We start from the raw sequence: 26,817 nt of genomic DNA, 5'->3' as shown, positions 1-26,817 counted from the left end.
TTGTATGAATTTTATCAAAAATGCTTAAGATTAAATCTTAGAATTTTCTTTCTTCAGAAAAGGGCAGAAAGCAAAAGTAGATCTCAGACTAGAACTGCTCTATCAATGAATGGGTAGGGCATCTTTTCTTGCAGATTCATTAATCTGTGTACATAATTTTCTTAAGAGTGATTTAGACTCCTGTGTAACGTCATGTTCTTTATTCGAGTTCCAAGAATATGTGTGTGCTTAGGGGTGATGATATCAGTGCCATTAAACAAGAGCATCTGCTCACTTTAGTTGACACTTTCTTTTCTCATTCTACAAAATCATTTTATTTTAAAATTCAGGAAAAAAAAAGCCATGCTCTTCAAAAGAGATTATTATCCAATTAAGCTCTCTTCCTTCTTACCCTCTCTGCCTGCCCCCCTTCGCTTTCTGAAGGATAATACCAATGGGTTACAAGATTAATTTTAGAACATTAACTCTTATGATTCTGTATAGCATAGAAACTTCGGGGCTCAATTACCAATATTGTTACATAGACCTAAAATCTTAATGTGAACTTTGCATGTGAATATATTGAAAAATACTGCATGTATTTACAATTACAGTGCCCTGGCATAAAAAGGGTTATCTCTTATGTCGTCTATTGCTGGGATGTAATCTAAGAATATTTTTACCAATTTATTGTTAATGAATGAAACACTATTGTACAAATTGTTGATAGAAAGATTCCATATTTAATTATATGTGCTCTGGTTTTAATCTTGATGTCAGATTTGTCTACCTTGCCTTCCAGGGCTTGCTCAAATGATTATAGCTGTAGCTGAGAAGTTCAGATCTGAGTATTTTTCAGTAAGACTCCCTCTTCTCTCCATATCATGTCATAGAGACCATTGAAAAAACACCTCAAAAGGATTTCATTATTAACCAGAAAATAGGTTAGGAGGCTCTTTTAATAAGTGGAGAAGTTTCAGCAGAGAATATAATAGTCCAAAAGATAGGGATGCTGGGAACATTTGGAGGGAGTTTTACCTAAACCCCATTCACTGCACTTCTCTTAAAAGATACCATTGTAAGAACTTCAGCGTATTCTCTGTTATCATTTTATTTTTCAAATGGTTTAGCGTTATATCTGAAAGCAGAGGCATGAACATGTAATGATTGGAAATTAATTTCCTTATTGCTCCCCATGCTTTTTCTTCCTGAAGGATGATAAAGATTTTTCCAAAGAAAAAACTGATTCCTTTCCTCTTTTTTCTATTCTTTTCTTTTCTTTTTCCTGCCCTCCCTCTCCCTCCTCTCTCTCCCCCTCTCCCTCTCTGTCTCCTCATTCATGCAAATGTGCCACATTGTGCATGTGGCTTTTCAGTTTTAAACCCCAGCTGTCAGGCTTGATAGCAAGCCCTCTTGCTCGAGTGTCCTCATTTCCAAGGGTCATTAGAGAACAAACTTAGTTATGTGATTCATAACATCAGTGCAGTCTTGTTTCCTGAGAAGGGCCAGAGTATTCCAGAAGAATAGTGGAGGGAGGAGGGCATGATGAAGGAAGAGGAAGAATCATGAGCCGGCTGCCAGAAAGCAACAAGTAACTGAACTTTAGCCTCGTTTTCCTTATGATAATTACAATGTAATTCGTAGAGAATTTTAATGAAGTCTTACTGTCTTGCTCTTGTCTAGCTGTGACATTTGTGTGCATTGGAGTCTTTACTATGTAGACTCCTTTCTCTTAATTTCTTTTTAAGAAAATCTTTATTAAATTATTTCATTTGTTTTCATTCCAAAAGTTGCTCCCATTCTGGATCCGTCCCGCTAGTTCTTCACTCAATAACCTGTACCCCCAACTCTGAGAGGGTGCTTCCCCACCTGCCCACCCATTCCTATCTCACTCATGCCCCACCCCATCTCTAATTCTCTGGGACATCAAGTTTCCACAGGATTAAACACATCCTCTTCCACTGAGCCCATATAAAGCGGTCCTCTGCTGCACGTATGGTGGGGGCCACAGATCAGCCCATGTATGTCCCTTGGTTTTTGTTCTGGGAACTCTTAGAGGTCTGGGTTAGTTGACACTGTTGTTCTTTCTATGGGGTTGCAATCCCCTTCCGTTCCTTCACTTCTTCCTTTAACGTTTAAAAACATTTTATGCAACAAAAATTGCTCCAGTAAAAGTTTCATTTAAAAACTTGTGCTTTCCCCCTAACTAATAAGCAAAAATAGCTTGCCATCCTTTATAATATCAATGGAAGGAAAGTAAATAAAAATATGAAGACTATGAGAAGTATCCCATGCCTATTTACTAGGAAATACACATTTAAACAATTTTTTTTGCACTTAAAAATTTATCACTTAAAATTGCTGGTGAAAGTAAGCCACGAGGGAAGGTTCCGAGTACTTGAGTCCTCTCTACGTTTGCCTGTCAGCCATATTGTGAGAAAGAATTAACAAATGTTTCTTCCTGTATGACAAGAGCAGAGCAAAGCAGCTCCTTTCACTGTATCTTCCTGGTAATGGACTGATGATGCTTTAAATCTGAGCCTAAATAAGTTCTTCCTTTCTCAACTTGCTTCTTTCAGATAATTTGTCATGGCCACAGAAAAGGAATTCAAACCCTTTTGCTTGGTTGAGAAGAGAAGGCTTGAATCTCAGCAGTAACATCAGTAGTGCATGAGACCAATTATGTAACATTGTATGTTCACGAAGGAATTAGCAACTTTACTAACTAGTTAGATAATTCTGACAGGGTAAAGCCAATACCCAATAGTAAGTGATACTGTGTTCCATGCCCCATAGAAGAATATAAGAGAATTGGCATAGTTTAGAACCAAAAGTAGTGGATTCAACTTTGATTGGTCAAGTTGGAATATCCAGAAAACAAAGATGGGGATGTGTGGTAGGCAATTAGATTAGGCTATCCCAGAACTTTTAAAAGAAGTTGAAGCAACATATGGACTGCCTATATCAGCTATCTATTACTACTGAATTAAATTTGGGTAGGGGAAGGCAAAAAAATATTTATACAGAGCCTTTGTACTTAAAACACATTTGAAATATGTTACTGTTTTTGAAGGCTTTAACAGTGTAAAAGGACATGCTATCTTTACCTTTCTTATTTTATACTCAGGACTAATGAACAAATAGCTAAAATTCCTCCATAAATACTAAGGAATGGATTTCAAAATCCATGATTTCTAGATCCACATTGGGTTTTCATTTCATTATATCAGAACTACACTGTGACAAAAACTAATACATTTCAACTACTCTTCTATGCAGTATTAAAAAACCTGTTCTCCTGTGCCTTCATTTAGAACTAAGCAGAACCACTCCAAAGTCACTATTATAATAGGAAAGAAACAGTGACTGACTTAGAGTACAGATGGAAACATTGCTTCAGGGAATTGTGAGTTAGAATTTTTGATTAATGGTGTCAGGGCACATCTATTTTTATATTTAAGATGGTAGGAAATGGAGTATTGACCATACTTTGGACTATTTGGTAAAAGATCCAGCTTCGTTTAGGCCCCATTATTTGGTGTAGGTTGGACATTTAAAAAAGTATTTAGCCAAAGAGAAAATGCAAATTTAAATACTCCATTTGACTTAATGCTGCCTTTGGTTAAATAAGAATATTCTATCTTTGAGGAACTGAGAACCCTCATATTAACCAAAGGTAAGAGTAAGCAAATGGTAGATTGTGGAATAAAATCTTAGGGTCTTTTCAGTGTTGACAAGATGGAGGTGAAGATTTCCCACCATCCCTTCAGCAGAATAATGCAATATCTGCTAAAGACATATAAGTAAGATCTATGGCATAATAAAGAGAAATATTTGGAAGAAGGAATCTCAAAGTAGTGGCATGGGATATATACTTGTTAATTTTGTGTTCTTTAGTCACATTTTTGTCAATTCACTTTAAAAATTGTTATTTTTCTTTAAATATTTTCTGAAATAGATAACAACTTTGAAATTCCTTCCATTAGAAACAGTGAGCAATTTATTCTGCTTTGTCAGTGGTGTATTTAATATACAAAGTGATAGGTTTCTATTATCAGTGAAAAGACAGAGTGGACTCTGATATTAAAAGATGAGAAGATGGCTGTCTTCTAAGTACAGTAGGCTGATCATAAAATGTGCAATTCAAGCTTTCATATCGAGATTCTAGATTGACAGTATCCTTGGCTTAGTGAAGTGAGGTTCATTTACTGTGAAGTCATGGAAAGTGGTGTTGATTGTCTGAGCAGGTGGTTGTACTGGAAGGCTGATGCTGAAATGTAGAAGAGAAAAAGAGAGTTCTTATTAGAAGTCTACTATTGCCTTACAGCTGATGTACTCAACAGAGGAAAAAATGGGAATATTCCTCACTGCAGATTCAGTAGAGCTTTAAATAATTCTTTAATGTAGTCAGCATTAGTTCTCTCATTTCATAAAGTACAAAAAATGGTGTAATCAGTTGCTTTCATGGGAGAAAATGTGAGGAATTGTATCATACAAGAAATCCCCTGGCGAGGATGTGGAGAAAGAGGAACACTCCTCCATTGTTGGTGGGATTGCAGACTGGTAAAACCATTCTGGAAATCAGTCTGGAGGTTCCTCAGAAAATTGGACATTGAACTGCCTGAGGATCCAGCTATACCTCTCTTGGGCATATACCCAAAAGATGCCCCAACATATAAAAAAGACACGTGCTCCACTATGTTCATTGCAGCCTTATTTATAATAGCCAGAAGCTGGAAAGAACCCAGATGCCCTTCAACAGAGGAATGGATACAGAAAATGTGGTACATCTACACAATGGAATATTACTCAGCTATCAAAAACAACGAGTTTATGAAATTCGTAGGCAAATGGTTGGAACTGGAAAATATCATCCTGAGTGAGCTAACCCAATCACAGAAAGACATACATGGTATGCACTCATTGATAAGTGGCTATTAGCTCAAATGCTTGAATTACCCTAGATCCCTAGAACAAACGAAACTCAAGACGGATGATCAAAATGTGAATGCTTCACTCCTTCTTTAAATGAGGAAAAAGAATACCCTTGGCAGGGAACGGAGAGGCAAAGATTAAAACAGAGACTGAAGGAACACCCATTCAGAACCTGCCCCACATGTGGCCCATACATATACAGCCACCCAGTTAGACAAGATGAATGAAGCAAAGAAGTGCAGACCGACAGGAGCCGGATGTAGATCGCTCCTGAGAGACACAGCCAGAATACAGCAAATACAGAGGCGAATGCCAGCAGCAAACCACTGAACTGAGAATAGGTCCCCCATTGAAGGAATCAGAGAAAGAACTGGAAGAGCTTGAAGGGGCTCGAGACCCCATATGTACAACAATGTCAAGCAACCAGAGCTTCCAGGGACTAAGCCACTACCTAAAGACTATACATGGACTGACCCTGGACTCTGACCTCATAGGTAGCAATGAATATCCTAGTAAGAGCACCAGTGGAAGGGGAAGCCCTGGGTCCTGCTAAGACTGAACCCCCAGTGAACTAGACTGGTGGGGGGAGGGCGGCAATGGGGGGAGGGTTGGGAGGGGAACACCCATAAGGAAGGAGAGGGGGGAGGGGGATGTTTGCCCGGAAACCGGGAAAGGGAATAACACTCGCAATGTATATAAGAAATACTCAAGTTAATAAAAAAAAATTAAAAAAAAAAGAAGTGACTCAGAAAAAAAAAAAAAAGAAATCCCCTTCATTTTGTTCCTCTGTTTATTATGTCTTCCTGAACATAGACTGTATTTCTGTATTGAAAGTGTCTGGAATGAAGAAATACATGTTTATTCAATTTCAGAAAGTATGTTTATTTTTCTGTGCTATAGGGTCAGAGATTATGCTAATACATTCTACACACACATATATTATTTTATTCCTATAAGCTATATAGTCATCTTAGATCAGTCTCTAGATGCTCAGTTCTCTCTGTAATAAAGGAGAATGAGCAAAGACTTGTGCAGTATTTCATAACCATATTTATTGCCATATGGCCCTCTCCAAATTACATTGTGCTGTAAGTTGAGATTGTCTGAAGGAGTCTGGCTAACTTCCAACATGGGAATACCTTTCAGAGACGGATGCTAATGGGAATGTGATTGTCTGGTAATGTAACAGCGTTAATATTGTTTTTATTGAGTTAGCTGGACTGCTAGCTATTGTGTGCTGGAGGAAATATGGCGTATGGTACAATGATCTAATGTTGATATCTTGCCAAACATCTCTCTCGCTAAGCGTGTCACAGATCTAAAAATCCCAGGCTGTATGCCTACTTGCTATGGTATGAATCAGTTTTTGGCAATGTTTGGAAAAAATAGCATCGATGTGTACAAGGAGATAGGAAAGTCAGTTTATCTCATTGATAGCCACCTTTACTTATTTCATGCTTTCCGATTGTGTGTATGTGTTCACAGAACAAAGCTATTCCTTAGCACAGTGATTCTGAGAGTGAGATGCTTACATCAGAACCCACTAGGGATTTGTCAACAAGGCAAATGCTTACATAGCACTCAACTCCCACCAAGTAAGAAAAAGGAAGACTTCAGTCCAAAATGTGATGCTTCAATAATCATAGAATATAGATGTGATGCCCATTCAAATTGGAGAACACTTTCCTTAGACATTTGTTTTCCAATAGCTATTGAAATATAACAGAAACGAAGTATTATAACATTAGAGCTGCTAAAAAGGTTTCCACACTTGATGCTTTCCTAAAACTTTCCAAGACCAAATCTCAAAATTGTATTACCTAAGTCAGTTAAAACACACATCACACCTGCTTGGAAATGAATAAGAATAATAAACATGAGTTTCCTCAGGGAATTAAGGTAAATTTATTACAAGAGGAGAATCTGATCGTGGCCGGGCTCTCTCCACTATATTCCAATAGTTGCAACAGTAACACGAAGCAAACAGGTTTACCAGGAATTGTATTGTATAAACTTTTGTGCAGCTAAAAATAATATTATCAAATAAATTCAGAATTGAAAAGAAATAGCTTTGAGATATGGACAGGTATCCATAGAACACATCGCGAAATACCAGAAAGTAAGGAATATGAAAGCCACTGTAAATTTTTTTTCTCTGCTCTTTTCTGTTTTTCTTTTATGTTCTTTCCTTCCTTTCTTTTTCTTTCCTTTTTATTCCTTTAACCCTAAAATCTACTGGAGGAACTTTCATAATATCACGAACTCTAGAAACTAGATACTCTATTGGAGCTAGACATTCCTGTGCAGAAAATAATTCTTGAGATTAAACAAAACATAGTGAATAAAACATAGGGATACCTTGCTATTATCTATGTCCCTGCTGTTGCATAAGGGAGCGTGGAATTCAAGAGAGTCAGCAAGTCCATTCTCATTCCTTAGAGTTGATATTCTCTACTTGTGGGATTCTTTGGTAGTCAAGTCTGCAGTATTTAGGTGTGAGAAAAGGCAGACATCCCAATTCTTTAATCAGTGAAGGTCTGCAGCAGGAAGCCTGGAAGAGAAAATAACTGAGGGGATTAACTTTATGCCAGAAGCAGCAGTGTTAAATTTCATGATATTTAAAAAAAAATTTAAGCTGTAAGTCAGTGGCAGAAGCAGGAATTACTGCCACTCGGAGACTATAAATTTCAGAGTGTGAATGTGACTTACCATACATGAATTTTCAGAAAAAAAATTAAAATATTTAAATTACCCAGCTAGGGGAGAGCTTATCCCAAAGCTAAGGGAAATTTAGTTGCACTGTATTTGTTCACTTCTCAAGCAGTGTGGGTTTAAGAGGGGCCAGTGTAGCTACAAAGACAAGAGAACAGAGTAGAATAAGCCTGTTTGTTTATGTATTTGCTTTTGTATTCTTTGAGGCAGAGTCTTAGGAACCCAGGCTGGTCTTGAACATCCTATAGAGCCAAGATTAATCATAAAGTCCTCATCCTCTCCCTTCATCTTCACAGTACTGTGTTGATAATAATCACATGCCACCACTCCTGAACAACCATTGACATTTGGGTCAAGAATTTTTACCCAATTTACCCACATGTACTCCATGCCGTATCTACTTGTTTGTTGAAAATACGTTAGTGGCTGGCAAAAATTTGGTAAGATTTACTTATTGCAAAATTCACGCTTTTTTCTTGGGAATTTTGTACACTGAAGGAAAAAATATTAATGGATTTTTAAATAAACTCTGAAATTTTAGCCACCCCTCATTTATCTTAACAAAATCTACCAGAATTTAATATCAATAAGTAAACTTTGGTTTTATTTAGTATGTTTTTTTCAAGTGAAAATAAAGAAAACAATTACGTCCTAGACTTCAGAGATGCTGCCCTTAACAACATGTGCAAAATGCATCAGAAACTCTCGGGGGGGGGGGAAATAGATGGATCAAATGACATTCATTATATATTTATTACAAGGAGGTTGTGAGTAGTCATGCTGGCTGGGTATAAAGCCCTGCTGTAACATTTGCTGTAGGAAATAGAAGTGCACACCCTATTTTAGAACTAAAACATTGCATTTCTCTGTAGAGATATTTTTGCCTGTCACATCCTAACACTTTCATGCCAGTGCACTTCTGAAAACATAGTAATTACACTTGGACCTTGGGAAAACATGTGGAGAGATAGACAGTTGCTGGTGTAGCAATATTTCCTGTCTTGCTTTTAGTTGAGTAAACTGATAGGTTTGGTGAAAATAGCTACAATGGCCAACGGCTTATGAGAGAGAGAAAAATCAGTCTCTTCTGGGATGAGCCCCAGCACAGGCTATTCAATCCCCATTGGTCAGCACTCCACACATGTATGCACATGCAATGCTAAATGTACTAAGAAGGCTGTATACACGTGTATATATACATATGTGTGTGTATGTGTGTGTGTGTATATACATATAACTGTAACAAATAAGAGATAATAAATTTGGAAAGTGGTGCACAAGAAGAGTTTGACATGCAGAGAGAATCATATATCCTCCTATTGTGTATAATGGCTAAGAATTTAAACTTAAATTTCTTCTTTCAAAATGAGATAATGCCATGTGCTTTTGCTCTCTTCAAATGGCCTCTGAAGACAAATATGTGTAGTTTGAAGTATTTTTGTCACAGCTACTGCTTTCGATAACAACTTGACATTTTTATTCTCTCTTTGCTTTGCAACAGATGATTTACGTTCTCAAAAATATACTAAGTGTTTAAAACTTTTCTAATATTCATATAGGTCCTAAAAATAAATCTGGAATGGAGCAAAAAAAAAAAACTTAAATGACATTCTCAAATTATTCACCATTCATGTCTGCAGTTCTAATGTGTCCTTCTCAAGACTGGCTTAGAATTTCTGTTCAAAATTTCTGCTTAAAAGGGCTTATAAATGACTCACTGTACTCAAAAACCAGTAAGCTGGAAAATAAATCATTCTGGCTATACTTTTCTTGTCTTTGGTTACGAGGCTCACATCCTCCCCAAGAGAGGAAGGTGTTTTTGTCTAAGGAAGCTTGCCTTGGGGCTCACAGTGCTTGTCACATATAATATACCATGTTACACATATAAATTAATTTCAGAATCTGTTGTTCGAGAGTAAGATGGAAATTTATGCAAATTGTGTTTGTTCCTGTTCAATGGTTAAATTCTTCGTGGTTCTGAAATGTGATATTTCTTTTAAGATATGTATGCGAAACAGGTATGAGAATGTGGTAAGACTAGAAATTCCTACACTATGCTCAGAAGTGCAAACATTTCTGTGTAACTGATTTGAACTTTCTTATAATCTCTATGCCCAGAATTATAGATGACCTGAAAATGTGTTTTTACCTCTTTTATTCTAAGCTACTCTCACATTAGATAAATGTGGAGGCTTTATAAAGCTCAATTTTGTTTTAGACACTCACTTCTTGTGAGTGCTAATTTCTGAGATCTCATGTAAAGTGGGAGGGGACATAGCTTTGATCCCATTCCTCTGTGTATGTGTGTAACTAAAATCTACGCATGAGAGGCAGTGCAAGCTTTTGGGAGCCTTATTCACCTTTGAACAGGTATGTAGTTGTCCCCACTATTGACATCATTTCCTGCAGCATTGAGATGTCTGATGACACCCAAATTACCTCCTGCAATAATGTGTTTTGAGCTTACCTTGACTTTGTGAATCTTTTGGGTCTCAGCTAAGTCTGATTTTTGCTCCGTTTAGGCTTGTTATCTAAGACATCAGCCCTTCATACCACTTACTAGCATTTCTTGTATGGGGCAGCCTAGTCTCACCTCTCAGTTACTTTCAGAATCTCCATGGAAGGGCAAGTCTTTTCAATAACATTAATCTCATGTCATTTTTCTTTGTACACACTATACCATAATTTGGTGTAGTTTTCATTTTAGGGGGTTGAGTCTCTTACAGGCTCCCCAAATCCATCAGAGGGCTGTACTCCCAAGTTTTCTACTTTCTTTTTGCTTTTCATCTTTTGTAGTCATATGTGTTAGTTTGGCAAGGAAAAGATTGCCATCTTTCCTTTCTGTCGTCTTTTGTCCTCTACCCTTGGAAAGAGTCTGTACAATAGTTATTGGGGTTGCTTGTCATTTTGTAAGTTTCCATTACAATATTTTTCCTAGGAATGTATCTTTTATGGTTAAGTACAAGGTGTCAGAAACATTATCTTTATTTTTCCCAATACTGAAAAGACAAGAATCTTTGCATCACATCTTACAAATGCATTCATGCAGCATTAAGTTGATATATTTTCATATAACTCAAAAGTTATAAAAAGTAGTTCAATCATAAGGTTAAAAAAAGAAAACTTTATGCCTTTGAAATTTTAATTACATAAGCCTATAAAGGATGCTTCCTTGAGACCTGTTAATGTCATAAATATGATTGAGTTTTGAAAAATATTTTAATGGTTTGTGATGACACTTTTCAAGGGACTGTCTTGTTAAAATGTATTGGCTTGTTTGATCATCATCGTCTATGATGAAGATGAGGTATATCTTCTTGTTCAGTTTTATAGACGGGGAAGTTAAAATTTTGAAATGCTTTTGTTTCCTGTATTATATAGTCCATTGCTATTTCTTTTGGAAAAAAAGACCTGACTGATTCTGGCTTGATATTCTCTTTCCTTAAAATTATCTATCAATCAATCAGTCTATCTATCTATCTATCTATCTATCTATCTATCTATCTATCTATCTATCTATCTGTCATCTATCTATTTATCATCTATCTAATGACTCATAAAATCAAGAAGTAGGTTGCACATACTGATTTTCTCATTAAGAAAAGAAAAATTTATTATTATCATTCTCTGTTTCTCCTTCAATGACTTTATGTATCCATAACACAGTGGGTTAAGCCTTGCTTCAAAGCAAATGGGTTTCTTTGATTGTGATACTCAGAGTGTATTGTAGATTCTTCCTAGGCCTTCTAGTTTCCTGGCTTCTATCAATGCTCTTGTCTCCTCCTTTCTTGCTTACAACCTTCCTTCCTTCCTCCCTCTCAACCTCCCTCTTTTCTTTTTTTCTTCCTTCCCTCTCTCCCTCCTTCCTTTGCCCCTCCCTCCTCCTTCTTTCCTTCCTTCCTTCCTTTCTTTTTTCCTGTCTTGGGACATCTTGCACTACTACTTCAGTTCTGCCTTCTGTGCTTTCTCTATGTCCAGGCATAATATATATCTTGTGGACCACTGTTTCCAGTGATTATAGTCTAATGATCTTTGAGTCAATTCAGTTCCATGCTCTCACACAATTTCTATGAACTAAATATTTTTAATGTAATTTTATTTAAATATAAGTTCTTTAGAAGAGTGTCTCCCTTCATGGCTTCATGAAAATTTGCTGTGCACCCACTGATACATAGATGAAATGATTGAGAGCCACTCACAAGACCAAGGGACAAAGGGACGAGGTGGTTTTCAAAGTCTGATAATTGGTAGGAGCTATGTTCCCTGAGAAAGGAACAAGTCAAAGCAATGCCCCTGGAGCAAACTGGGCAGAGGTAACACCACTCTTCATTCTCCCATAGTCCATAAACTCCTGTTAGAACTTCATTTTAACCCGAGGAAAGCAGAAATGAGAGAAAGCTCAAGCCAATGTCCTAGCACACAGCTGGAAGAACAGTATGCCCGTCTCTTAAGGCTGTTGTTATAAAGCATAACAAACCGAGTGTCTTAAAACAACAGAAATTTATTGTTTTACAGTTCTCTAGGTTAGAAGTCTGAAATCAAGTTTTTGGCAGTACTATGTTCTCTAAAGCCTAGGGGAGAGAATCCTTCTTCTATTTCTTGTATTGCTGTACAGACATACTTATTCTCCTTACTTTCTGGTTGCATTGAAGCCAGTGTTTGTTATTGCATCATGTCCTTTCCTTATGCGTTTATGAATTTGTATTGTCTCTCTATATAATCACTCCAATTACATTGAATTAGGAAAGTTTGAATTCAGCGTGACCTCATCTTAAACTTGATTACATCTACCAAGAAGCTATTCACCAAATAAATACAAATTCATAGGTCATACAAATTAGGATGTGAACAAACTGCATTAGGGGACATAATTCTATCCATAGGAGGCAGCTAGCAGGGCATAAACAGGAGTATGCACATATAAGTATATGTGTGAAAAAGGAGTAGACTCTGAGAATTTACTTACGAGACTTAGGCTGAGGTTCAGTATGAACTTATTAATGATAAAATGAGTGAAATGATGCAGTTCTCTTCATTCTTAAAGACAGATTTCTTTTATAATTAGTTTTATGTTTTGTAAAGGAAGAACTATGGAAGAAAAGCAACTGGTGCAGACTGTTTGAAAAACCACAGACACAGCAGATAGGTTTGTTGCTTTATTGAATGGAGTCCTCAGTGCTTCAGACCTGGCATGTTCTTTAAAAATCTCTTTACACCTAAAATATATAGTTTAAGGTATAAGACAGTGAACTACATCAACAAGAGAAACTGAATCTTACATAGCAAAAAATCCAGACTTTTGAAATACATTGTATCACTGCCACATTTTTAAATATAATTTAATTTCCTTTTAGCTTTTAAATATTATTTAGATTGTTTGGACTAATATTTTATGGATAGTTTTATATCTATGTATTTTATGTGCATTTATGCATATATGTATGGATTTATATACACTATAGATCTTTTTTTTTTTTTTTTCGGAGCTGGGGACCGAACCCAGGGCCTTGCGCTTCCTAGGCAAGCGCTCTACCACTGAGCTAAATTCCCAACCCACTATAGATCTTTTAAGACAAGAAAGAAAAGTATTCGCAATTTAGCCATTGGACATTTTTGCATAGTCTCTAAAATTGATTTTTTTCTATTAAAAATAATTGGGAAATTTCAGCAGGATAAGAGAGTGATAAATATTCCATTCTCTAATGATTAGAACTTTACATATTTAAATTATAATTGCTTAATCTGGAGGACAACTTTGGTGATTTAAAGTTGTGGCAAAAAGCGCTGCCAGCCTTCAAACCTACAATCAATTTACAAAAATATGCCAGTCCTGAATTTATTGACCATCTGTCAGTCTTCACTCACTACTAGCTAGCTGTCAGTGTTTATTATTTGATGCACTCTGTAATGAGTCACTGTAAGGAACAATCCATATCTACATCATCATGATTAATGGGGTCATTGTCTACCCAAACCACCTCTGCCATCATTCTTTCCTTCTAGGCACGGGTAAATGGCAATCCCCAAATCAAAAGGGGATTCCCAGAGCCTTCTCAAGGCACACAGTTTCTTGTGTAGTGCATTAATTCAATTGACATGTGATAAATTCAGCGAGGCTCAGTCAAACCTTCTATTGCAACCCTTACACAAGTTAAATCAATAATAATTTTTAAAACGTCCTAAAAATTTTAGAGTTTGCTTTTCCATATATACAAGCACACAATTATTGTTTGTGTACAGCACTGAACCTAATTAGATCCAAACTAAAAAGAAGGGAAGTCATGGTACCTTGTGTATTTTGGTGTATTATATATTAAGTATTGCAGAGAGGTATAAAGCATACAGACGGTATTAGGTTCATGAGAACCTTGCTTTATTAGAAAGGGCATAAACATCTGAGTGAAGCCAATTAGAACCCATCACTGAGCTGTGATGCTTTGTGTACCAATATTTTTCCTCACCAGTACCACTTTTGCATGTAAAATATGGATAACATTTTTATCTGTTATTAGTAAAACTATGTGAAATTAGATCACAATTAGGTATTAAATATGTGGCTATTAAACTGTATAGTGACAGTTAGGTGTTAAGAACAGAAACCAGAAGGGAAAAAATTGGGAGAAAACTTAAAACCTGATGTTCAATGAGGTTAACATCCAGCATGATAAGAAAGGCCTATGATTTATAACTTTCAGAAAATGGCATCATCAAAGTCGACAAAAAGAATACCCAGGATTTAGTGTGTGGCAGTAGATAGTCTTTGCTTATTTAGGAGTCAACAATGAGCTTAGGACAGAGGGTAAAAGAGACAAAATAAATAAGGTCTTTTCATCTGTCCATCTCCCTGTCATCCAGATCTTAGGATCCTTGGACTTGACATGTGTCTGTACATTTGAGCTCTTCTTGAAATGCACACGGAGTTATTACAGAGAGATTGGAGACATTCACAAAGGTTTTCTATGGGAGACCGAAAACATCTTGAGGAGGACGTACTAAAGAAAAAGCTGGAAGGATTATGAATAGCTGCACCTAGATAAAGACTACACCGTGTCAATGAAACGGCTTTACAGAGTGAGTTTATCACGCCTTGAGGCATTAATCCATGTCCAGTTTTAGCAATGTATGAAAAGATTCTGCCAACAGATAAGCGATGAGGATATTCTGGATACTTTTGGTGACTCATCAGGCACTCATGGAAGCAGCATACAGAAAAGTATGGTCCTCAATAAGGATGCCTTTTTTAACAGAGATCACTGAAAACTAGCAGGATGGTTGCTGTAAATGGAAAAGACTCCGGCATTTGAGTAAAACAACTGCTATTAGGTCTATCAACATGAAAGCAGCTGTCTGCCTCTGGCATTAGACATTATGTTTGATAAAACTAGATAGTAAATATAAGTGGATTACTTCAATTTTGAGCTTCTCCATCATTCATTTTCCTCATCTGGGTACTGAATTCATGATTTGGGTGTTTGTGATTTCTCATTCCTCACATGTGTTACCCTTTAAAAGGCTGATTTTCTGATTGACAACTTCTGTCTATTACTATTTTTATATCAAGTCAACCTCTAAAAATCAGAAACAAAGTTACCAGGGCCCAGAGTGCCTTCCCTGACACTTGGCTTGAAGAGTCTAAATCCTTAGCAAAGAAGCGGAAAGTTACACATTGTAAAAGCCCAAGGAGGTGAAATGGACTTGTTAGAGCAAGGTCTACGTATTCTCAGTTATGTGTATTCAATGTCTTCATGAACTTCTCTGATCTGATCAATATTAGCTTTGCTGATCCAGCGGTAAAGCAAATGGACATGTCTCATGTTTTCTGCAGATATTAGATCAGGAAGGCATTGTTTTATACTAGGTAAACTAAAAAGAACAAAATAATTTTTGACAGAATTTATCTTGTTGGTATCATGAAAGTTGTTAGGTTAATTGAGATGCTTATGCCATACTCTATGAAAGTACATTTTGATGAAGTCAATTCTATAATTATGTAATTCTATATGAAATTCTATGTAAAACTGATATATACATAATAGATGTATAATTAAGGAATTTTCATAATAATGCAGGCTTAGTGGGTTGGGAGGAAAAAGTCGGAAAAAAATCAGTTGACTAATACAAATGTTTACCAACTATAAGGAAATACACATATGCTGTGGTGGTTTGAATAAATGTACTCCAGAGGCTGGAGCACTTCATTCCCAGATGGTGGGACTATTTGAGGATGCTTGGATGATGCAGTCTTGCTGAAGGAAGTGTGTTATGGGGGAGGCTTTGAAGACATATTTTTTCACCACACTTGAAGTTTGCTTTATCTACTTCATGTTTATGTTTGAGATGTGAGTTCTTAGCTCTCTGATCTTGCCACAATGTCTCCATTTAGTTGCTATACCTTCCTGCCATGACTGACTCTTGTTCTGCAGGTACCATAATCCCAAATAAATTAGGACTAAACTCAGAATATTACATATGGAGCAAGAAGAAGCTAGTGTAATAGGAATTTAGGTAAAGAAACTTCAGGAAATCACATTTCCCCCGTTTCTCCTTTTTCAGACAGATAATCATATGAGAAATGGCTGTGGAATGCACCCAGGATCACAGGACGGATTAATATCGAGCTGAGTCTGGACAATGAGTCTCCTGGCTGCTGGATGACTTGTGTTTTTCTGTTTTCATTATCCAAATAATCTCTTCTCTAAATAAATAGGAAAATGCATCTATTGAGACTAATTAATTTGTTTTAGTGTGAATATTTGAAAGCTGAAAATTTAATTTATCAATAATTAATATGCAATTCAGATATCTTAATAATTTTCCACTCAGTGCATCAGCATAAAATACTTTTCTACAACAAACAAGTAAATATATTTCTCAGTATCGGAAAATAATAAAATTTCAAATATTCTTATTCTTCACTTAGCTCTCAGTTGTACTGTTCAGAAAATGTGTGTTGGGAACTAGAAGTAAAACAGTATCATAAAAGCAAAAAAATATAGAGGAGTTGAGGAACAAAAGTGTAAATTATGATTTTGAATGCTTCCGAGCCTATGAAATAGCATTTTGAAAAAAACATCTCCACATATTTTCTGAAGATGAAAATGCACTTCTATGAATTTTGTGCTACTATGCTAATAATGAATTTATTTACAAAAATATAAAATAATTCCTTACTTTTTGAAAGTTTCACTATAAAAAATAGATCCATGCATTTCCTAGAAGCAAAGCAACTTTAGAAGAACAGGAAACAGTGCCTCAAGACATGTTAGTGAAGAAATACATCTGGATTTCCCATTTTCATTTCTCATGTACATTCAGTAATGGTATTTCACTAATCTTGTTCTTGATGGGCGAAGGCCTCATTTTCATGGTTAGAAAAATGTGAGCTTTGTTGAGGTTCAATGTACTTAATATTGTATATGTGATGTTCTTTTATATTATATATATTAGATAAACACATTTTATATTAACTGTAGAACAAATCAGTTAAGCATAAATGTACTTATAGTTACTAATAAGAATATAATATGATTACATCTATAACTGTTGAAGGCTATTACTTTGACTTTGCTTTTACTTTTAAAAGAATTGTTGCATATCATGATAGTGCAAGGCACATGCATAGTAAATTAACTAGTGGAGTAAATTAATTAGTAAAATGGAGTAAATTAACATGTGCCATATCAACGCTCTTCATCTCCAGCTCCTCTGGTAAGACCCAATAATTTACTTACTTAGCAAAAAGCACTGGTTATAGCATAGTCTTACTATCGACCTCTTGTTGTGCTTTATATCTTTTGACTTGCTCAATCCTACGGAATTGCTCTGTCTGATCCCCTTCCCTCCTGAAAGCATGTAGACAAGACAATAAAACAGAAATTGCCAGGAATGAGGTAAAAGGGTGTAACATCTGTTTTGTATAAGAATTTCTTGGTAAAACCAGTGAATGGGAACCTGAGTAACAGCAAGGTTGCTTAGCTTCAACAGATCTTATCTCATAGTGCTCATTATTTAAAAAAAAAATGAGTAGTTACTTAATAGTCATGCTTGGCCAACTACTATAAACATCTTAACAATCGATTTCCGCTTCATCCTCATATGATGTAATGAGAAGGATACACTACCACTCACATTACCTTTGCCAGAAAAATGTAAACTGGATAGTCTTATGAGAAAATAGTGGACAAAGAAAAGTTGAACACCCCCAAGACAGTGGCCTGTACACCTCAAGTATCAAGGTTAGAGTAACAAAGAATGGGCAATACAAATTTCCAAATTAATGAAGAATAATAAACATGACTATTGAAAAGTGTATGATCTTTGACTGTCATTTGGACTATAGGTATTTTTTTTCACTCACTACAAAGGTCAGTAATATTTGTTGGGCAATTGATCAAATATTAGGAAGGCTTACTGTAATGCAAACTGTTGTAGTATTGCTCTATGTTTTGGATTTTCTTAAATCTTATAGTAGTGTATAAGAGGATGTTTGTTTTCTTCAGTTTTTATACTAAAAATTGTGGGAGTAGAAAAGCATCAGTTGCAACTTATTTGCAAACATTTCAGAAATTATATTCTGAATATTTACATTAGAGTATGAAGAATCAAAGTGAATATTGTCATAAGATGCTCAAAGATATTTGCAAGATTTCCATTCTGAGTTATTTCAAAATAAGAAATGAGTTATCACATGACTGACATCTAATAGAGTATCTTGGTGACAATCTATTGTATTGATTAAAACAACATTTATGAGTGTTATCGATACACCAGAATGTATGCTGTTTTTCTATTTTCAAGGCATATCAAGTGGTCTTCCCACGACTCTCTGAATAGAGAATTGTTATGACAATTTAAATGCTAAGATGCTCATGCTTAGGGAGTACCCATTAAACTGGAACATGTTGCAATCACATAGCCAGAAAACAGAAGGAATAGGATGCGTACTGGGATGGTTTCATTTTATGTTCCCTTGGTTTCTTTCTTTACCAGACCATGAATCTATTCTGTAGCGTTGACTGCATCCTTTAAGAGCAAGAAATGGTTTTAGAAATAAATGCATAGAAAATTCTATCAGGGAGCAGTTCCACGGTCATTTGTATTTTAAAATACAATGGCAGTTGTATTTTAATCATCAAAACTGCAGATCCAGAGAAAAATCCTGGGATAAGGACTCTATTCTTTCTCCTTTTATTCCTTGTGTGTGCATGGGTATTTAATGTAATATATATGAGGTAGTATGTGCATGTATGTGTGTGTGTGTGTGTGTGTGTGTGCATGTGTATGTGTGCGTGGGCATGTGCGCGCGCGCGCGCGTGTGTGTGTGTGTGTGTGTGTGTGGTGTATGAACACATATGAAGGTGAGTGTGTAAAGACAGCCAGCATGTATGGGAGGCCCAGCCTTTCAGCATCTTCCTCTACAAGGTCTCTCCTTATTTCCTTTAGACAAGGTCTCTCAGTGAACTAGAAGCTTGCCATTTCAGGTAGGCTGTCCAGCCAATAAGCATCCATGATCTGTTGTATCTTCTTCTCTAGTGCTGGAGGTTACAGACCTGGTTAGCCTTTTTGACTTTTCACATGGGTACTGAAGATCAGAGAACAGGTCATGGTGTTTGAAGCACTTTTGATTACTGAGCTGTCCTCAGCTCCTTTCCATTATTTCAATGTCTGTTTCTGAAGAATCTAGAAGTATGCCCAGCACAGAGACAGATTCTGAATTCATATTCAACAAATGAATTATGAGTATAACTAGAACAGTGTAAAGTTATTGCAGGATTTGGATAACAATGGTATGTGAGTTAAAGCAAAAAGAAAATAGAGATTTTAAAGGTATTTTGAGTATTCGTGTCCCTTGAAGGAAAAGGGAAGAAAGACTCTCCAGCTACATATTTACATGTCCAAACCTACCTTGATTGAAATTACAATCTTGCCTACAAGATGGCTATGACCGTCATTCTTAGTCCTGTGGGATAAACCCAGCTAAGGCAGTCAGCATTTCAAGCAAGGCAGTAACACCTGTACTGTTTCTCATATGATCCTGACGTGTGCAGCTTTTGAGATAGTTGGGTATGTTCTGGTTGACTGTGACATTGTTTGACTAAGATCATAATGTCCTTTCTTTTATCTTGGGGTGCTATGGTTCCAAACACTCTTCTACCCATTGTACCATAGAAATGTGCATTCTTTCTACCTTTTTCTTTAGTCTTTTAGAATGAGTTGCTTTTAGTTGTTAGTTCTTATATATGAGTCTTTGCCCAAGTGCTACCATATGGTCAGGGAACTTCTGAAAATTGTGTATCACACAAGACACTTAAACTAACATAGAAAGAAAAGGGGATCAATGTTTAAGGAAGAGTTGAGAACAATTACTTGGCACCTTTCCTCCAGGAGAGACATAGGGACTTCAGGAGACCTGAACACATATTTCAAAGTTCACTAAAGCATTGCTACCAATGTGCTGAGGGTATTTGTTTATGCTCAGTTCAGGGATAAATCAAAACTAGGCCACTAAACTTGTCTGAAGGAGGCTTATTGGAATTTATGCTATACAAGACATTGGGAGATGGGACATGAATAGACTGGCTTGCTTAAGGTGAGAGGAGTACTGTACACACACACACACACACACACACACACACACACACGTGTGTGTGTGTATGTACAGATCCACACCATGGAGGAAGGGCAAGAGTGAGAGTGGAGACAGTCATTCAGAGACTGAAAAAAAGTAATTCATGTGAAGTAGATCCATGACCAAAACTGCTGAGGAAGACTGCTGGCCCTCAGAGCAGAAACTGATCTAACTTCCAGAGAATGAGACCCATCACTCAGCCTCCATCATTACCCATGTAGAAAGAAATATCAGTATTTTGTAAAGATGGTAAATGAATTCAGAAGGCAGTGGCATCCAACAGGTTTTATTATCCGTATGCATCTTTTTGTACATCTCTCTGTTGCCTATTAGTTTCTTGCTACTTAAAAATGTAGAATGAAGTAGGGATATGAACTTTCTCTCAACTCTTAGGATTACTAGTAGATTCTCACCCATAATGCTGGTTCACCTTCTGTTGTTGTAAAACACAGAAATAAAACATTCCTTTTATCCACTCTAGGTCTGGCACCACAGTGCCCCAAGATATCTGCTAGACATCTTGCCAGAAGGACACATTCCAATTCCACGGCGGCGCTGGACTAACTGCCGCACACTGTCTTACACTTAAGTCTGCACATGAAAGAACACACAACACAATAACCTTTGATCCAATTGATAGGATATAATTGCCCACCTAAACATACAAAGCCCAGTACACATCCATCCCTTAAGAACATTCATAATAACCTGTAAAGGTACAGCGTGGAATCTTAACATCAGCTACTATCCCTTCTCTCGTCCTTTCCATCCCAGTTTCCTCCCCTTCCCTCAAAGTTTTCTCCCACCCATCCTTCCTTCTCATCCAATGACAGGCCTTGTTCTATCCTGAACTGGCCCTCACCTATATGACATCCTACAAGAAGACAAGACACTAAATGATTTAGTGTTGGGCATTCAGTGAATTTCTTTATTATCAAAGAATAAAAGATGAGAGATTGGAAATGGATACAGGGAGACTGGTATACTTGGTAGAAGGACAATTTTCTATAGCTTCTACATTCCTCTAAACTAGAAAGATCTGTTTGTAAGGTTTGGTGAGAAATTAGAAATCTGACATACTTTTTGTTAAGAGTGGAAGACACTGCGTGAATAAATTTCTGACACAGGTGAGGCCCAACCTGAGATAATCAATTCAGAATGTATTGAGTTCGTAACTTCTTTTGCTGACTACCTTCCTCCAGAATCCAGGTACTCAGAAAGGCATGAAACGAGATTTCATCCTGTTTGCAGTTTTTTAGTAAATTTAAGAGAATAACAAGCACAAAGAAGAACATAATACTATATATGAACTTTGGATTAAGAAGAAAAGTAACACATGATTGGTTGGGGTTGGAATATAATAAGAATATTTTCAATTATGGAGATCCTTAGGTTATATATAGTGATTATGGGTGTAACAGCACATGTGTTCTCTTCCATCTGTGACATGTACAAGCAGTTGCTCTTCATGTAGAATAGAAATTACTAGAGTGTGGGAACCAATGAAGAACAATATAAAGAATTTCAATGACCATTTTCAGAACACAGAAATAATAATATCTCATGTTCTAAGTGCACACTAGAGCAACACCAGTTCACAACAACATGTTATACATCTTATTAATAACTAGTAGAGAAGATCTAGTATGCTCCAAACACAAAGAAAGGATATTAAAGTTGTAAATGCTATTCACCCTGATTTGATCGGTATATAATATACACCTGTATTGAAATATTATTACTCAAAAATACATATATTTATTAGGCCTAAATGTTTAATGATTTAAGTGAAATGCAAACACTTTGATTTTATTATTAGATACTGTACACATAATTCAATTCATCATATATTTCCTAAATATGCACAATGAGACACATAAGTAAATGAAAACCAAAGTCATTTAAAGGAGACATGTAGAAGCAGGGGCTTTAATTAGCGATTTTTCAAAATACTTTTTGAATGGTGATAAAGTGACTGTGGTAACATATGCCTGAGGTAAGTTGAACATATACATTGTTAAAGATAAGAAGGCAATGAAAAGGAGCAGTCTCAGGATGAATAGGTTTCCACTTGAATGATGAAGTTATTCAGAGTAATGGTGAAACTTGGCAAGAGAGGAAGGTTATAGTGGAAACGAACCTCATTAAAGTGTCTGCTTAACAGGACAGAATGGCTGAGCATGCAGAAAACATCACTGGTAATGCAAAGGATGATCAAGTGCGTGGCCATGAGAAAGGCAGGCATTCCTAGAATTTGTTCAAGGCCGATTTCTCAAAACTGTTAGAAGTGTTGATATAACCATAAGAAAAGACAGTGACATTAACTCTGCACTGACTCCAAGGTTTAAGATTAGAAACAGTGAAGAACCATCACTGGAAAACTACAGAGGAGGAAGTGTCTGTCACACTAGAGTTGTAAAAGTGAGGAGACAAATAACCATGAAAGATAAATACATAGGACACCATAGCTATAAATAGCATTTGTAGGTGTAAAGTACACTATTCTAAAAGCAAACATAAGTAGAAAAACTCCAGCCAGCATCATCATCATCATCATCACCACCAACAGCACCATCATCCATCAAAGCTGGTGAGAAGCACAGCTTACTTACCATTTGGAAAGTTCAAAAGCAATAAGGACACAAAAACAATGTTTAGAAAAGATATTGAAGCAAACATGGATTTTGAAAGTAACAACCAGAGTGACTAAGGTTCTTCATTGCCAAGTGATGTCAACTACTGTTGATACACACAGTATTAAAAATCAAGTCTGTACATTAAGGCTAATTATACTACCTTAAGATGATGCACACAGGTGATATCAGTAGATTGCCCAGAAAACATTTCTGCTGTTGTAGATACCTACAGAGATATGTAGGTTTTAATAATATAGGAATATTGAAATAATACTCATGGAATGATACTTTGAAGAAAATAATAAATACATAAGATGAAATGAACTATGCATCTCTTGTCATGCTCTCAAGAGAAACATAGCTCAACTTTTTCATTAAAAGTCAAATTTTCTTAGAACTACTGGCAACTGATGACTACTGAGAGAGGGAGAATTAGGCTCTCCCAAAGATGAGCCCCTAGTTGGTTACTCAATACAAAGTGAGTAGCTGTGATATCAGATGCACATAAGCAAAACTAAAAAGACTCAGAAGGTTATATTTATGTGTGTGTGTGTGTGTGTGTGTGTGTGTGTGTGTGTGTGTGCGTGTGTGTGTGTGTGTGTGTGTGTGTAATAACCAAGAAAAGGAGAACACCATTTTTATAGGATGGGAAGAGGAATAGAGGGAAAATGTTGGAGGTTTTGGAGAAGGCAAAGGAGAGAAAATGATGTAATTATGTTTAAAATAAAACTAAGATTTCTTTTTTTTTAAAAAGAACCAAAAAACAAAACTAAGATTTCAAAGAAATAGAATTGTGTATTTCCTTCTTTTTAAAATGTAAATATGATCATAGAAACATTTTCTAGCTATATTTTGTTATTGAACTATCATCTGCTTCTTAATGATACAGAAAACAATTGATTCATATCGTTGGAAAAACTTTATTTGATTCTCACGAAATAAAATACCACTTTGAAGCTATTTGAATCTCACCAAAACATCACAATACAAAGATCATTTTAAGAGCTAAATTGACTAAACCAAGTGACCAAAGATGGATAAAATAACCATTGTCACAATCAGAAGCCATAAATCAATGTAATAGAAATGTAGGGAGATTAATCTTTACTGTATTTCTTATAGTCACAGATAGATCATTTCTGTACATACCATTATAGTTGAATTCACTTCTAATGGAAATGGTAAAAGAGAAAAATACTTATAATATTGTTCTGATTCATAAATATCAATAAATAATATTGTACACAATCACAATTCAAGAAAACTGTTACTGATTGTCTAGAGACTACCTGAAGATACAAGATTTTGGCAAAATATTTAATAATATATATTTGCTTAAAAATTTAAGACAAATTGTTTAACTATAAGTAAAACATACCCTTTGGAGATCAGGATAAATGATATCAAAGTGCCACCCTTATTTGGAAAGTAATGATGTGTGGTCTGTTAGGGTGGTTCTTCATCAACAGACTTCCTTTAATATATTCGAATAAGTGAGCAAATACGGCATGCAAGAAATTATAATTCTGCTATGTACGTACTAAAAATACTACACTGTATCATGACAAACAATAGCAAAAAGGGACTTTAATTTCCTGGTAAATGAACTACTATCCAATGACTATTTCATGTTTATTAAACTTTCAGTTAGCATATGAATAAATAGACTTCAGCTTCACATGTTGAGATATTTCTGGTTTTAAGAAAAATTTCAAAAACAGCAATGGCAATAAATTAGTAAAGCAAACTATTGTTTACAAGATTGCAACTATACATCAAATTAGGTTTATTATTTTAATCTGATACCAATTATTTATTGACCTGAAAGTGTCTTCATAAAAGAAAATCTTGGGCACTCTGTAACACTGTCTATGGGTAATAAAGTGATGGAGTCAGTACATCCCAGGATGCCATGACTATGAGATACCAGCCCTTTTCCTAATGCAGGTGATCCTCAATCTGGCAGCATCAGCAGCATTGAAAGAAGTAGGTGTGTTTTCCAAGAAATAGAACTTTTGAGTTAAGTTCCAAAGTCTGAAATGTCTTTAGACAACATTTATTGGAATATTACCTATAAGCCTACTGCAGGGTCTGCATAAAATGTGATGTCCAACAAAGGCTTTAGTTCCCTAAATTTCCTTGGATTGAGCTATAACTCACTGGATAGGTCTCTCATTTCTCCAAATTCTAGTTATTGGGGCATTTAATTGGCCTCCTGAAAGACATCTCTTTTTTTTCCAGGGGAGTCAACATTTTTACCTCTAGATCTGATTCTAGAGTCTTTACTGCCATGGTGCCTAGAGTCTTTCTTAGCATGATACTAGAATCTTCATAATAACCTTGTCTCACTGATGTTCGACATTCAACAGTAAAGACCTTTTATTTGCCTCTCCAATCTTCTTTGATTGTACATGCTGTCTCCCAAGCTGCTTGGCCAAATCTTGCATTTTAATTTCTATACCATTACTATAACGCTATATTGATTGATATGTTTATTTTTAATTTTTAAGCAGATTGTACACTGAGGAATGTTTCATTGTCTAGTTTGACATCATGATTTACAAATAGCTTAGCATACTACCACGAACAATTGGTGTAACTTAATAACCATTTCCTTTGAATATATTTATTAGTGTTAGTTTGAAGATAATACGAGGAACAAAATTTCTGAAGTTTTAAATCCCAACCAATAATCATTAATTTAGAGCTCCACACATAAAATCCTTATACTTCATTTGTAATTCTCCAAGTCTGTGTATGTAAACTCAGTGTATCCCTTATATGACAGTGAATTTGTTGGAGCCAATTATTTCATAGAGTTGCGTACCTAAATTTTTAGTTATTTTATTTTTATATTATCTCCAAAGCTATAATATCATTGCTTTGATATATATTTACTCACCAATTGAAAGTAATTCCAGTTAACACAATAAGTTGAATGTCTTTTCAAACATGCAGTCCAATAAAAGACTAAGTTGTAAAGCCTTTTTTTCCCCTCCATCTTTATTAAATTGGGTATTTCTTATTTACATTTCAAATGTTATTCCCTTTCCCAGTTTCCAGGCCAACATGCCCCTAATCCCTTCCCCTCTCCTTCTATATGGGTGTTCCACTCCCCATCCTCCCCCCATTACCTCCCTCCCCCGCAACAATCACATTCACTGGGGGTTCAGTCTTGGCAGAACCAAGGGCTTCCCCTTCCACTGGTGCTCTTACTAGGCTATTCATTCCTACCTATGAGGTTGGAGCCCAGGGCTCAGTCTTTGGGTAGTGGCTTAGTCCCTGGAAGCTCTGGTTGCTTGGCACTGTTGTTCATATGGGGTCTCGAGCCCCTTCAAGCTCTTCCAGGTCTTTCTCTGATTCCTTCAACGGGGGTCCTGTTCTCAGTTCAGTGGTTTGCTGCTGGCATTCGCCTATGTATTTGCCATATTCTGGCTGTGTCTCTCAGGAGAGATCTACATCCGGTTCCTGTCAGCCTGCATTTCTTTGCTTCATCCATCTTATTTAGTTTGGTGGCTGTATATGTATGGGCTACAAAGCCTTTTAACTTTTACTCTAGTCATGAAAAAAAAATCTGGTAGTCAATTTAGAACTGCAGTGGTAAACATCAGAGTGTCCTTCGTTATATACTAACAGTTCCTGAGCTTCATGTGGAAAAACAATAAACTTGCCTTCAACAACAAAAGTTAGCTCTTTTGAATTTCAACATGAGGCTCCAACTTCCTGTAGGGATCTTCCTACCCGATTCCTAGGCTCCACAACTTTATTTTGCTTTTGGAAGTTTCAACTCACCCTGTTATTCTATCCACATACTTGAAGGCTGTGTCTTCCACTTGCTGCTGATAAGCTGCTTAAAGATCTATCCATGTTTCTCACATGCCACCAAAGGAGTCCCTCCTGCAGGACACCCACAGTTCTGAAGAACTG

The sequence above is a fragment of the Rattus norvegicus genome, chromosome 15 (assembly GCF_021556685.1).
Source record: "Rattus norvegicus strain SHRSP/BbbUtx chromosome 15, alternate assembly SHRSP_T2T, whole genome shotgun sequence".
Taxonomy (NCBI): Eukaryota; Metazoa; Chordata; class Mammalia; order Rodentia; family Muridae; genus Rattus; species Rattus norvegicus.
The sequence above is the reverse complement of the archived record's forward strand: the minus strand, read 5'-3'. Positions refer to the sequence as shown.